This window comes from Idiotropiscis lumnitzeri, chromosome 1 (assembly GCF_059441095.1).
Source record: "Idiotropiscis lumnitzeri isolate Australia: NSW breed Sydney's pygmy pipehorse chromosome 1, RoL_Ilum_1.0, whole genome shotgun sequence".
Classification (NCBI taxonomy): domain Eukaryota; kingdom Metazoa; phylum Chordata; class Actinopteri; order Syngnathiformes; family Syngnathidae; genus Idiotropiscis; species Idiotropiscis lumnitzeri.
The window spans coordinates 36,924,587-36,937,250 of record NC_142391.1 but is presented as its reverse complement, the minus strand read 5'-3'; positions in this window follow the sequence as shown (position 1 = coordinate 36,937,250).

The following is a 12,664-nucleotide window of genomic DNA, read 5'->3' as shown; positions in this document are numbered from 1 at the left end:
CGTGTTGGAGAGGCTTTGCCCGCCAGCTCGGATTGGACCTGAGCACTTTCCGCTCCTCCCACTCTCTCCCGCTCAGCCTGCAGCCTTCACATTCACTCGCCGCGCACACACAAACTGACACACGCGCACTCACACGCGCGCAAGCCTGAGCGCACGCTGACGCTTCACCCTCCACATTTAATCAGCCCAGTGGAATATATTGTTGGTTGTTTTCAAACATGTATAAAAAAGTGTGTCAACCCTTAATCGTGGCCAGATTTTCTGACTCCATGATTTGAAATGAGACTCATGTTGATCTGGTTGATCAGGTAATCGGATAATTTTTTTTAGATCGCAACAAATTTAGATGACGCCAGTATAAGAGTTTTATCCAATATTTTGTCTTTACATAGTAAATAATATTCACTTTTGCGCAGTCAAATAAACATGTTAAACAGTTTAATGAGCACTTGCTTTTCCAAGTGTGGGACATTCTTTTCAGCAGGATATAGTGGCCATCATGGATACTACAAGGATGTACAATTACAAATGTTTTGTGACCAAATTTGTGCAGGTTTTTAAGTGATTTTCAACTTGAATTACAATTGAGACACTTTCAAGACTTATTAAAGATGACAAGAATGGAACCGTAGCAGTGGTTATCTTCTGTACATTGAGGTTAATGATCTTACTGTATGTCACAGAAAGAACACCAGCTCCGATGACACGACTTGTCTCAGGTATCCTTCGGGATGGCTTTCAGGGTGGGGTCTTCTACTTCCTCTGAGAAATTCGCAAATACTGACCTGGCAAACCGATGATATAAGGCCGCAATGACTGACGCTATAGGTTTGAGGTGATTCTAATCGTGTACGTTGTGTTATGAATGATCAAAGTATTGGGCCCATTGTACCTTTTACTATCAAATTATGACCATCGAGAAGTTTATAGTGACCATTGATTGTTGTACTGGGGTTGATTTGTGTAAATTGAAATGTCTGAAATTGCGCATTCATACAAATCAGCAAATTTCCCTTTACATTGTTTTCTAACTGCTAATGAAGAAAAAAGCAGAGCTAATATGGGATTGTTGACAAGGCCCAATATGTGTTTCCATCTGACTGAGTTTCAGTAACCTCTGCCACCAGGTCTTTGTTGACACCACATGGACTCCCGGTGACTTCCATTGGGTTCCAAGTAAATCGGCAAAGTTAAAAAGTAATCATATCATGAAGGTGAAGAAATGAGCGTGTCCTGTCTTTTGTGAAACAATCTCCCCCGTCACACTGAGTTAACGTCACGCCTGGTGCTTAACGTCTGCCATTGGAGTAGTTGTCTGAGAGGAAACACTGTGGATGCTTCTGTCAGTCTGTGCGAGGTAGTAAAGAGGCAGGTGTGGGTTGGAGGCACTTTCACCCCCAGTCTTTTAGCCTCTTTAACTGTGGCCCACGGAGAGAGAGCGACGACCATAGAGCGAGAGAAACTGCCCCGAGCGCATCTCCACTGACCTACATTTTATCTGTCGCTTTTTTCCACTCCTCCTTTTTCATCCCTTATTTCTCCCATACCAACAGCTTCATAATTGTGATGTAATGACCAAAGCAAGCGTGATAAAATCCCAGACTGGTCAGGATGAAACGGCCCTTGAAGAAAGGCAGACTGAAGGATGACAGTGAAAGACAGCAATGGTGGTGGTGGTGGTGGAGGGCGATGTGGGCTCTTCTTGTAGTTCGCTCTTTAAAATCAAAACATTTAAAAGAATTGTCCTATATGATCCGTGTGCCGTGTGGCCTTCAATTAATGTAAGAATTGGTGAGTCTGTTGAGACAGATTAGGCCCCATTTGAATCTATTCTTCCAGAGTCATGAAAGACAACTGATAATTTGCTCTAAATGTGTTCAAGAGTGTATATTGTGTGGGGAAACTGAACATGGAGGCAGGACCTCCTGAGGTCTGGAGTGTCCATATGGTGGTAAGAGGGAGGAAGGGAGCAGGAGAAGCAGACCAGGCCATGCCTAAGGGCCCAACTTGGAGGAGGAGAAAACTGCATTCTGCAAAAAGATGCAATCTCAGATCCGATTGCTCTGCCTTCATATTCCTCCGCCTGCTTCTTTTCCTTTCTTTTTTTTTTATTTTTATAACTTGTCTGTCCTCAACCTTTATCTCAATCCCCAGAATAGCCGTATTATTCATCTTTTTTGCCTTTTTTCTTCATAAAGTTTGACGGTGCTTTGGTTCATGAACTGTCTGACTTTTGCTTCGGCGCCATGGGAGCCAGATTAATGCACAGGTTAAAGCGCTGGGCCCCAGGTATGCCGCATGGCCTCCAATGAAAAGAGTCATTTAATTTACACAGTTGGCAAACAGTATGCAAGACAGCACTGAGGTCTACTGGATGCAGCGTAATTAGCAGCAAGAAGAAGAGGCAGAGTTTTTGATACAACGAGCAGATATGAATTTTGTTGTGTGCTCTGCTTGTGTGCTGCTGTGTCGTGAATGTTTCTAATTACATTAACAACTATCCGAATTTCTGTTAGCTTGTCTCTGGCTATAGCGAATGGACTTTAATTACACAAAATTATATTGTTTGGTTGACATTTTGCTTTTTAATTATAAGTATATAATGATTTTTTTCGTACCGTCGCTGATGGTGTCGTGGTACACTTGCCTAACTTGTGTGCAGCTGGCGACCAGTTCAACGTGTAGTCTGCATTTGGCCCAAAGTCAGCTGGGAAAGGCTCCAGCACCTTCCCGGGACCCTGTACAGGAAAAACAGCGTTCCTACTCTGACTGATGCTGGCTGTTTGCACAGCACAGGACATGACGTTTACAGAGCCCCAGAAACGAGGGGCGGAAATTATTTTGGCCACAATGCACAAGAAATTCTCATTTGTGGCCACAAAATATCTCTGGCTCTGTACTAGACAGTTGGGTAAGGTGCTCCTTCCCTTGAAATGGTCACATGGAGATAGAGGCTGGGGGTGATGGACAGAGATATAGAATGAATTAATTTTCTTCTTTTTTTTTTTTTTAATAAATTTTTCTTCATGTTGGGGATTAGCTATGGATGCATTCTGAAAAATCCTTGATTGCAGGTTATTGACTAGAACAGAATAAGAAAAAACACTTGCTTTAAAGTGTACCTGTGCTGGTCAGAATATCTTGCGTTAATCACGAGGTGACGAGTCACAACAAAATAACCACTGCATTTATTTTTCAGGTTTAAGCTTTCTTTTTTTTTTTTTTTTTTTTTGCTCCAGCAAATGACAAAATCTCTTACCTTGCTTGATCAGGTCGGGGAGCCTTATTTTGAACATTCCTGACCGGGTCAGCTATTTTTAGACACGTCAGAAGGAAGCAGTGACAACTCTCTCTATACTACAACTGAAAAATGTCAAATTTGAACAAGAAAAGATGATGTTATGTGGCCTTTATCAGCCTTTAACGTGAACCATTTTCATCCATTTTCTTCTCTTCTCATTTCATTTTCTCTTCTTTGTCCGATCAATCTGAGTCAGTCTCCCCATTTTCATTTGCGGGTTCTGAATCCGACAATCTTTTTGGCTAGAATAAACATCCCTGTTGGCTCATTTCTTCCCGCATATCTCTCAATAGCAACTGGTGGGTGCAGGGGAAGTCTCAAGACAGTCAATAATATTATGTCATATCTGTTCCTGAAATGGCCTCTTTGCAGTAAAATTTAGAGAGGGGATTGCGGGTGTGTTGGCAAATATATATGTATCAAACTTTACAATAACGCTTCGTTTCCTCACCAATACTTTGAAATGGGCCGGCGGTTTTACTGTTAAGAGCACGTAATTTGCTTACCCAGATGACAAAGCTTTTCGTGAGAATGATATTAAACCTGGCGGCACGGAGGTCGACTTGGTTAGCACATCCACCTCACAGTTCAGGGGTGCAGGGTTTGATTCTGGCTCCGGCCGTACTGTGTGGAGTTTGCATATTGTCCCCGTGCCCGTGTAGGTTCTCCAGTTTTCTCCAACATTCCAAAGACATGCATGGGACACTCTAAATTGGTGCTAGGTGTGAGAGTGAGAGCAAGTTGTTGTTCGTCTTTCCTGCGATTGGTTGGCAACCAGTTCGGAGTGTGCCCCGCCTACTGCCCGAAGACAGCTGGGATAGGCTCCAGCACGCCTGCGACCCTTGAATAATGGATGGATGAGATTAAACCCACAAATTAGTACTTCGTTACTTCTACAGTGTGGCCGAAATGAACAAAACATGCCCGTGATCTATCTGGGTCTTTGTAGATATGAATGTATCTCTGCAGCTTTTTTGCTATTATTTTCAATGGGTACAGAATTGAAGAAATCATGATGTAAGAAGGCTACATGTAATTAGACATAATCGGGAAAATCTTGAAGACGGTCAGCCTCACTTTCTCCAACTGGAATAAAAGAATAACAGGGCAGTAACCTGCTTGAAGCAAGCACACAAGTCCTCTTATTTGGAGAACTATGCGAACAAGTTTTTTTTTTTTTGTTTCCTCAGAGTGATGTTACATGATAGTCTCTCATTTCTTGATTGCACCCTGAGAGTGAGAACAGGCCCCAAGAAATACTTTAAGAAGGGGTTTTCAAAAAGGTTAAATGCGTTTAAAGAGAGTGAGGGGGGTAAAAGTAATAAAAAGACTTCTTACTGTACTCGAAATGCATTCAAAGAGTTGAGTGGAATATTCACTCCTTATATAACCATTTTGCCATTGAAGCATTTACTTACACAGCTTAAGTCAGTGTTGACTACAGAACTGTATATCCATCCAGTCACTTAATACATGGGCGCAAGTATCAAATATCTGACCATTTGGATGCAGTGTAAATGTTATCCTACACATGCACTTGCAGACAGCCAAGTATGGTACATTAGGTAGTGAATGGGCATACAGATCACTAAACAGCCACATGATTAGATCTACAATTTGTAGTAGGATACTACAGCATAATGAGATCAGGTTACCTCAATTAGTTACATAAGAAAGTCAAACCTAATACTACAAGGCAGTACAAATCTACACGACAACCACAATAATTAATTTATTGTCAAATTCATTGGACGTTTATTGGACGGAGGACGAGAAGTTTTTAAAAAGGGATGGATCAAGGCCGGAAGTGAGTTTTCGTCCGTGCCTTTAATCGTCCCTAACCGGGTCAAATACCGCTTGTATGGAATTCAAATATTTGCACTCGGAACAGAGTGAAATCTTGTAATGCTGTTGCATGTACTGGCCCTATATTGAGAGAACACCTGAGCGAGACCGAGAGAGCCAGCGAGCAAAAAAAGAGAGAGCAGGAGAGTGGGCAAAAACACAGGAGCGACAAGAGCAGCTGTGTAAAGAATCAATTGAGAGCCAAAATAATCATCTTAAATTGCGTTTTATTTGAGGAAAGGGATGAAGTGCAATAAAAATAGCCATCGCTACAGTGCGACACTGGTCCGAGTGTTTCTGTAAATTGTTCTCTTGTGACAACAAAGTTTCATGTATGCTTTGTAACTGGAACTGCGTTCGGCATTGTTTTGGTTGTAAAAAGCATCTCCCAATGTTTATTATATAGATAATACAACATTTAATAATGTGAAGAAAGTGGCTAATGTATGTACAAATATGTTTTATGGCTAAGTTTAGCTATTGATGAACTATTAGGCTATTAATCAGGTGTGTTTTGCAGTCCAGAAATTAGACAATTATAAAATATAAAACCTTTGCCGTTTGCCTCCTGTCAGTAGGGTGTCTTTTTTGGGGGGGTGTGGGGGCGCTTTGAGGGGAGAACAGGTGAAATGTAAGGAAGGAAGAGCTTTAAAAGGATTGATGGGGACGCTGGATGATTATTTTATGAATAAGGATGGAGGGACGGGTGCCCAGCTCTGGGACGGAGGGTGGACTTTCAAAATAGGGTTAAAGGCCCATCTTTGGTTAAATTAATCCCTCTCTGAGTGTGTCAATCAAAACCAAACATTAATTTGTTTCTTTTCAGATTCTTGTATTGGATACTATTTACATGGTCGTAAAGTTGTTGTCTATATGAGACGTGGTTAAAGATTTTTTAAAAACTCCTTATTCATACCAATCAGTGCTGCCCTTGAATCGACCACTAGGAAGTTAACTTAAATATAATTAGATAAGTTTCCTCTTGAAAATAAGAAATTAGGCCGCCGGTCTCTAAGGAATCATCGTCTCCAATCTGACATGTTCTGCACAGCCTCGCCTTCTCCCACTGAAACAAGCAGGTGATATTCTCTGCAAAGATGCTGTAAAAACATGCTCACAAGTGGCAGAGTGACAGCACATTAGTTTGAGTTTTATTATTGTGTCTGCACCGATCCGCTTGAGTGCCTTTTCCTTTATTCATACATGACCAAATACCTCCGTGATTTAAACACAAGGGTGTTTTTCAGGTGTCAAATACAAAGGTCTCATATAATATGACACTGACACATTGACATGTTAAGTGAGAGCTCAGGGATAGAGAATGAAAACCGAAGAGACGTAGCGAAGGAGAGGTAGATATTGACAATACACTTGAGAAATTTGCCAAGAGATACCACAAGTGACATAGGCAATTTCTCTGGAAAAATTACTTCATCATAATTTCAATCCCGGGAAGAATTGAAAGGAAAGCCCTGAAGGAGGAAGACCAAGTCACCTTGAAAGACGTTAGGGGAAATGCACCCCCCCACCCAACCGATGAGCATTGCTTCAATTTTATAAATTAATACAAACTCTAAAAGTAATCCTTATGTCTTCCACCTATGAATGATTAGGACATACTGTATACTTAATGGGTGGGGTGGATAAAGAAGCCGTTAATACAATTTATTTTCATCTTAGAGTTTATGAGGATTTCAAATTAGTCAAACATAATCATCTCAAAGATTTTTTTGTACCATAATGATCTATTGATCTATTGGTCTGTCTGTTGCAATTAGCATTACTTAATCAAAGGGTTAAAAAAATGTTTCATGTTTAGTGTCAATCGTGAGATTTTAATTGGATTTTTTCATTTTCTGCTCTTTTTCCACTCTTTTTTATTAGGATATGGAATCTAGTTTTACTTTGAGTCAGTCATTTTCCTTTTCTTGTTCCTCCTAATATACAGTATACAGGATATCTTTTCCTCAGTAAGAAGGCATGTCGAAAAATGTGTCTTTTGCCCGAGGCACTTTCTCAAAATAATTTAGTCGTCGTTATTTCTTAGCGAGAGCTTAATAAATGTTGGCGTGCAAATGGGGAGGAAATTGCAAACTGTGTGCGGCTTTCATGTTCAGGGCCACTTGATAGTTATGTTGATTTCCTGATGTGGGTCGTAATTGTATAAACTAACAGAGAATACAGAAATGACTTTGCAAATCACTGTCTTGATTGATTTATTCAATGGTGGACAGTTCTTATTGACCCATGTGTGTGTGCGCGTTGGTACGTGTGTGGGTGTGGGGGGGGTGTGGGTATGTGTGCGTGAGACTAGTGCCTCTCCTAATCTCTGACGTATAATTAAATGTCTTTTGAAATTTCACGCACATTGTGGATTTGTGTTATTACGTTTAGGACTTCAACTTGTTCTAATCACATTTTAAGCAGTGAATTTGAGATTTTTGTTACCTTATTCTTTTCAGGGAACACTGGGTCAATGTACAATAATCCCCCTCATCAAAACAAACAGATGTATCTTTTATAACTTCATAGCCCTCTTACACACAACCCTTGACCTTTAACCTCTGTCTATCTGTAGGTGTTCAGTTCAGAGGGGAGGCGGGGGGCTTTTCTAGAAGACCAATAACGGAGCCCAGGAGGACGCCACCCAGAGATCCTCTTACTGTCTGCCACACAGGAGCAACACTAAGCACTATAATCTGAAAGGAGGGGATGGTAGGGTGGAGATGATTGTGTGCGTGTGTGTGTGTGCGTGTACATGCGCAATGATGATGATGATGGTGTGGGGGTGGGTCTGGACTGCATGTTTTTAACCCCTCCCTCATCTCCATCCCCTCTGGTTAATCTGGAGTCTAGCATGTGGATTAGTACAGCACCACTGTTTGACACAACGCTAAATTTCCGACAGTGCCTATAAGATTACGTCTTTAAGCAGTTTACGTTCACAGCTCAGTGAGAATATTGGAGTTAGCACATTGGCTAATGACATACATGCAATCAGAGTGCGTGGGCATGCTTCTTTCTTATCGTTCTCGTTCAAGCATGGAGGGACTGTGCACTTTGGCATGACGAGTGTTTCCCAACAGATGCTCTGTTGTTTTTGATTCGTCCTCTTGGAGTTGAAGCCCGAAAGACCACCAGCACCACTTCCCCTGCACCACCCCACAAGCACACACCGTCTCATCATGTTAATGCGATCATCACCTTTAGCGTTGGATGGATGATTTGACATCTCTCTTTGTTTGGGCTGAGGTAAAATGAGTCTGTTAGTCTGTTAATCCACCGGGATTAAGAAACAACAACAATCCCCCACGGAGTGTGTGAGTTTCTGTTTTGGGTGATTGAGAGAGTGAGTGTGTGCACATGCTTCTCATAGTGTGCATCTTTGGATTTTGACTTCAGCACTTCACCGGCTCATGTATGAATGCAAACTGAAGTACACCACAGCACCAGCACGAGATGCGGAGGGTGCTGATGTTGATGCCGCTGATGATGATGAGGGGAAGAACGAACGATTGGGGGGTGTTAAAGGAGAGAAGAGTGTAGGGATTAGTTGATATTTCCCTGGCATTACGTACGCTTTGGCGAACATCTACTTAAGTCCTGCCTTATGCGCCGCTGTCTGGAACACACACACAAAAAGCCCTCTGTCCCATTCACACACACAAAGACTATTAGTACAGTCCAGCTCATCCTCTCAATGCGCAGAAGAAAAGAGAGAAAAACATGTTAAGTCTTTGTCCTCTTCTGTCTGGGCTCATTCATTCTCCCATCCATGGGAGGAAGAGTAATAGGGTGAAGAGAAAGGAAAAAATTGGAAAGACATAGATGATTTGTTCATTGGGGTTGTGGTCAAGTTACTTCAGAGTAACTCCAATGGATGCGTGTAAACCTTTACAAAAGGCGTACAGTAAATTGGAGGGAAATTATAGTAAATAACCTCCTGAACTCAGATTGTTATCTCGAGACACGGTTCAACGTCAGCGTGTAGTCAATATCATTTTTGTTTGCATACAGTATATCCTTCAACACTTTTAACTTTTGTAACTTTTTCACAAATTCTATTTAGAATCATGATAAATTGGTGAAGAAATGGATGTTAGATTTAACAGTAATTAATATTATTATGTTTCTTTTCTGATTGACTGTGGGAGATGTTTGACTGACAAAATTGTTGACTCGCGTTCAACTTGCCAAATATGGTTTCATCACTATAACGTACTACAGCTGGGGTGTCCAAAGTTTTTTCCTCCGAGGTCTGTGAAAAGAAAACCAGAAGGAATGAAGCGCCAGTGTGATTTCGTCATTTTTATTTTAACTTATTAAACAGGCTCAAACTAATCAGTCTGTGAATCATTCAAGGAATGACTTATTTATATAATGTTGTTGTTTTAAAAAACTGCAATGTCTAAGCTTTCTGTTAAAGGTGATGAGACAAATAATTTAGGATGTTGTTTTAGGTTTTTGGTGTGGCCTGCATCTCACTAGAATTCCATGCCCACAGTCATACATTCTAAACCATACCTGACGTTCATTAAAGTGATATGATCACAAATTGGTTTTGTTTCTGAGAGTATATTAGTTTGATGCTCCACAGAAATTCAATGACCATTTTAGCTATGAATTTGTGTCTTTGCATATCTAGGAATGCTTCATTGACAGTGGTAGTGTTAATCCCCGTCACTCATGACCCCGCCCCCCTTCCCACTATTTCAATACACGCAATGCTTACACTGCACCCAGTCTAACACTCTTTACAATTTATTTCCCCAAATTGTATTTTAAGTATATACCATGGGGCCACTAAAAGAAAAATTAGTAGGCAGCAAGCAAATGGCCACTGCGCCATTGTTTTGACACCACTGTATTACAGGTCGAACACAACACACTCTGGGATACTGATCAGCCATTTAAATTTTTTTTTTTTACAAATTATCCCAAGTAAAACATTGACTCAGGGGTGATTTGGTTCATGTTCATTTCATTAATTTTTCCTTCTGACAATCCAGACGATTTCTATTTTTTTTTGTTTAGATATATGAAAAAAATTGACAGTAAATAAGTTGTCTCCCTTTTCTCGTAAAAAGTTGAAATTAAAAATCAGAAAAGTAGCTGTCTTCTGATGTTTCTTTAGAGTATAATATAGAAACTAAAATATGACTAATTGTTTCCTACTGTTAGGGTCGGCGGGTGGAGGTAGAGGAGGACCCAAAATGCAGGGAAGCCAGGCAAGGGTAACTTAAAGGGAATTTAATTAACAAAATACTAGGGCAAACAAGGTACTAGGAACAAACAAACCAAGTGCAAAACAACGATGACTAACAAAACGCGGCTGGGCAGAACTAAACTGGACTAGGTCACAGGGACAGGAACCAGGGATAAGCGACCGTGGCAATGAAAAATGAACAATGAGCATGGACGATGAACAAGGGCAACAGTGACATCCAATAACGGGCAATGAACCGACGCCGAGTAGTCAGCGCGGGGCGTTTAAGTAGCGAGGTAATCAAGGAGTCAACGAGTAACAGGTGCGTGGTTGGTGGGCGGGTCTCTGCAGCCAAAACGGCACGACAGGACACGCGCTGGAAGGAAACGCCCCCATGCCAGTTGAGCAAACGTAAACAAAAACAAGACATGACGGAAACGGACCATGACACCTGCAAGCTGGTTTTTCTTTGACCCGGAAGACGTTTTTTTATTTTATTTATTTTTTCGCTGCCTCTTCTACTGCTGCTGCAGCGGAATCTTTTACCGGCCCCTAGCTTCTATTTCGAGGCCTCTGTTGGAACCCATTCTCCGGGACTTCAAAACATGACTTTAGATAGTTATGACATCTTAATATGGAGATGAAAATCAACGGCATGACCTCTGGTGAAATTGCAGCACACTGTGGCGCAACGATTTGGCCGTATAAGATTGCTTTCGGAGGGAAGTGTAAGGTGTATCTCAGAGCAATGGCTCTCCGGCTAAACATTACAATATAACATTATTTATATAGCGCATTCCACAACAGATGCAAACTAAGTGCCAACAAAATTTATTACTATTATTGTTCCAAATAAAATTAGGCTATTTTTCGAAAGTCTTTTAGTGCAGGATTAAAACAAGGTTTGCCCATAAAAGAAAATAAGTTTCATATTCAACCAACACCTGCGATATGAAATTACAATTAATTTATTTAAAAAGGATAGATACATAGAGCTACCATAATCCACTGCTACAGTCGGATAAACATCCATGTACTGGATAGTATCATATTAACTATCACATGCCTAAACAAGAAAAAGTGCATTTGGGAAAATTGCATTTTAACAAAAAACATTTCCCCCGGGATATATATCAACATAGTCTAACCCAAGATGGCCACAACAAGTAAATATAAGGGAGGGAAAAAAATGCAAAAAATTGATTTAAAGCAGCAACCATACGATTAATATAGTGGATGTTGGTCAGAAGAACTTAAGGCAGTGGTTTGCATTTAGTAGACACTGGCTCAGACAAGGCTCCACACCCCACCAGTGAGCAACAACACTTGCTTAATGTAGGCTCATCCATAAAAAATGCAACGTTTTAGAAAAAAAATGAAATCCAGAGAGAGAAAAACAACATTTGAACAGTCCAACGAACATTACAAATTGTAAATTTGTTGACGGTCACTCTAGCATTTACCTACACTTTGTTACATACTATAACTTGTGCATACCTTTACAAACCAGGCAAGTAAATGCCGCCAGTACTCACTGTTCACCTGACTTAGTCACTTTACTTTTGGCCATTTCATACAGCTGACTGATGTTGTCTGAGATGCCTTGAAGGCTCTCAGCATCGTTCTTCGCTTCATCTCTTTTTCCAATGACATTCTGCACATGACTGTCGTCGACCCTTCGTTCTTATTTACTTACTTCTTGTGGCCTCTGAATCAAGGATTTCATTACCCTAACTGTAAGTCAGTGTAATACCCTCTTCACTCTCCAAAGCCTCCCTCACTTTTGCACACACTTCAGGTTGCCGGTTCTCCATATAACAACCTCTGCAATATGGATTGACCGTGAGGGAAAATAGAGGGCAGAAAAATCATCCAGTAGTTAAAAATCAAAATCCGGGATTAAAAAAGAAATAAATAAATAAAGAAATAATTCTAATAAATAGTTCTAATTCGGTGTAGGTTGAGGAATGACATTTATATTTCAATTCCATGCTCAAGTAGTAACCTTTACCTTTGCAATGGTCGGAAAAAACAATTACTCTTGGGGTTCCGACCAACGGTCTTCTTGAACTCACTGAGGACACAGAGGGCGAGGGTTGGAGAAGCAGACAGGTGCTGTGTTCACACAATTGCCAGGGGTCGCGCCAGAGGTCGTGCCAGGGGTCATTCTTGGCTGTTCAGGTAATGTTCCATTGAACATTGTTAACTGTCCTACAAGTGATGCTAAAAGGACCACTGTGGTAAAAATGGCTTACAGATTTGTAACAGACTAAGTGTGTGCAGACACATGTTCTAGTGTGGGGAAATGAGCT